Raw genomic sequence first — 3,492 nt, forward strand, 5'->3', positions numbered from 1 at the left:
AAGTAGCGTGAGTTTCTAACAAGGCAGTCAAATTCAGGCTCCTCAGTCAGCAACAGGCCCAGGGTGAGAGAGAGCGAGAAGGCTTCCTGGGTGCCTCCTTTATGTACGCCCCTGGCTGCTGATAGGCCAGCTGAGGGTGAGAGGATCCAATCAGCCGTCAGACTCAGGTGCACAGGCAGGTACTGATCAGCCGCTGATTAGCTGTAGAGAAGACAGGGGTGGCAGTGGAATAGTCCAAAAATCAGCTCCTAACGTCTATCCCTTGACCTCTGTGTGAAACGTCACGGGGTTAAGGGATAGTGGATAGGAGAATTCAAAAGGTCTTAGGAGAAGAGACTGCGGTACTTTAGAGAATCCGACTGCACTTTCACTATCCGACGTGTTTATGATGCGCCAGCGGACGTCATAAATGTGCGTCTGCTGCTGTGGTGAAACTATGGAAACTACAGTTTTCTTTACAGAGGACTACAACATGGATGTTTAATAAGAACGTCGGACTACTGTAAACTCATCTAGAGACTCTGCACCGTGCTCTGATGCTGTTGCTTTATGCTTTATGAACGTGGACAACAGAGAAACATATTCTTCATGACCAAAGTTGGAATTGAAATAAAAAAGGAAAGTGAAACTTATGCTCGTCACCCTCTCCCTCCGGTCCACATTCATACGAATGATCCCAATACTTATGATTGCATGAAAATATCTTAAAATCAATACAAATGTATTTATTATAAACGTTAGTCCTTAACACCTATCACTGTGTATATCACCATTCAAATCTCTTTTAAAAGACTGAAATGTTGACTTGATCATTTCAGTAAAAACTAACGTTCATATTTCTCTTTTTGATTAAAATACTGATGAACGTTCAAAACAAAGCACTTTGGCAAGTTACCGTTTTAAAAAGCTTAATAAGCTTGAAGTTTGAAACCTCCTTTCCTATCATCTAGAGAATTCGAACGGCACTTATCATGGCTGCCACTGAGGTACTTCCGGGTCATTTCACTCGGTTAGGAAGGTTCCTAAGCTAAATGTACTATTGGACTGCAACCAGGGAGAAGAGAGAACAACAGGAGTGAAGGAGAACCACACAAATACAGCCTGACAGGCAGAAGTAAGGGCTGGCACGTAACATTAACTAATAGAAAACAATGTGGCTTGATTTGTTGACGTGTCAGAGAGTCATTTAAATAAAATGTACATTTAGGCCTATATGACCTGTTGTAATGACTTACGGTTATGGTGATAATCGCTTTCCTAAAATTATATTAAATTCAAGCCTCAAGTACAATAGCTTCCCACAGTTTCCATCTGGCAACACTGGAAGAAGATTACAAACATTATCAGATATTTTACATAAATGCACAACCTTTGATCATTCTGGATACTGGGTACAATGTGGGCTTGTTAACAAAAACATTATGAATCAACTTTTCTTGAGAGATAAACTTTTAGGAAGAATTAGAGACACAAAAAAGATAATAAGGATGTCTTTGAGTTATTTTTGTGTGTCTGGTGTCAGGGCATTTGGGTGAGATGTTGCAGCTGTCCACTCTTCCAGGAATCAGGAACCAGACCCAAACTCACCTGACCTCCAGCGATTGGCGGAGTGTGACCGAGAATACGCACAAATGCATACACAACCGCATACATACACACACACACACACACACACACACACACACACACACACACACACACACACACACACACACACACACACACACACACACTCATGCACGAGCCCCAGAGGAACAGAGCAACAGGACACACACTCTTCAGCGGACCAGCAGAGAGGAAGGAAGTAAGGGCTGGTGGTCACATAGCACACCAACGGTAAACCTGCCTGTCACACTCTGAAAGTTGCCATCTCCATTCACCAGCGTAACCTCCGAAATGAATAGACGTTGTGATGAAATATGTTGAATTATTCATTTTGTATTCCTTTCTTTAATTAAACACAAGCCAGTTCTATTCATCGACATGAAAGAAATTCATATCAACAATATACGCTTTGGAAACTTTGGCACTTGGCGTGAAAACTTCACATTTCCTAAGCTACTCAAGATTTTCCGAAAAACATTATTTGACAATAACTTTCATTATTTCTGTAATTGAAGTTCTCAAAGTGGATGGAACAAACTTTTTAATACTAAAGCCATTTCAGAGTGTTGGGTAAGACTTTATGTTCCTTATTCAAAGTCCTAAAAGCCACACTCCATTGATGGAAGTATGTCTGCTATGCACCTTTTGTACAAACAGTCTTAACAGTATCACTGTGAATGTTCCCAATAAAAAGTATGAAGACTGTTATAAGGAATAATCTAATTCAATAGAAGAAGGCAACAAAAGCAAACGTTTTACAAAGAGTGCAAGGCCATTTACATTTATGTTTTTATCATCCCCGTTATTGAGATTCCTCCCAAAATGTTATTCCTTCCTAGGCCCATGTTACACCCTTTTGTGTCATGAAAATCTTCCCAGCGTTTTTTCCATAATGTTTCTGACAAACCAAAGTACAAACGTCAGAAGTTAATGTGAGATGACTCAAAGTCAAAGATCTGACTGCACAGTTACATTCAGGTACCGTACCATCAATATGATCTCTGAGAACAAAATGTGTTTGTATTGTGATTTAAATTGGAAAATTGGAGGTTTCATTGCTCATATTAGGAACTTAAGGGCTATACACTCTTGAATAAAATGTCATATTTCTGATGCTTTCTTCTCAATGGATTATGATCTTAAAAACTTGAATTGGGTTTTTATAGCAAAAACATGTTAGTTGTATCCAGATTTGTGGAGCACGTTCTTTGTTTACAACCCTAACCCTAAGTAATATGGAAGTTATGTTGTATTTAGAGTGAGATGTGTGGAATGGTCGCTATTTAGCCTTAACATTCTTCAAAAAGCAATTCATTTTCATTCTACAGTTCAACCCATTTAGCTGTAGAGAAAAGATCATTTTAAAGGACCTTTTCATTACTTAGTTGCAGGGCACAGCCGGATGAATTACGGTCAACGTGATTGTTTGCTCTGCTGAATGACAGCAAACAATAACAGCCATTTGAATGACTTGTTTTATGACACCAACAAAAATGTACCAAACTAGAACAGCTGGTTTTATGTGTGTGAACGCAATGTCGATGTTAACGACCAGCGTTTACGGGCACACTGACTGAGCGTTGTCGCCGAACAGAGAAGTGATTGTTCAGCTAGTTAGTTTGCAGTTGCAGTTTATCAGAGGGGTCAAGGCTGCCGGTTATTGTTTGAATTGTTTGAGTGCAGCCAGTGGTTCCGTCTGCCGCACGTAGACTAGCGTAATGAGCAAAAGGTTGCCCTCGCTGATAACTGTCAGCGAACCCGCGTGTTACCGCTTACATCAATCATTCCTCCGGCTGATCAATTCACCCCTTTGAGTCCGTTCTTTCTTCCTCACTAACTCTGTTTTCTTTCTTCCTCTTCTTTCTCCAATCTTTTTATTACCCTGCA

This window comes from Notothenia coriiceps, unplaced genomic scaffold (genome assembly GCF_000735185.1).
Source record: "Notothenia coriiceps isolate Sejong01 unplaced genomic scaffold, NC01 NC01_scaffold00002072, whole genome shotgun sequence".
Taxonomy (NCBI): domain Eukaryota; kingdom Metazoa; phylum Chordata; class Actinopteri; order Perciformes; family Nototheniidae; genus Notothenia; species Notothenia coriiceps.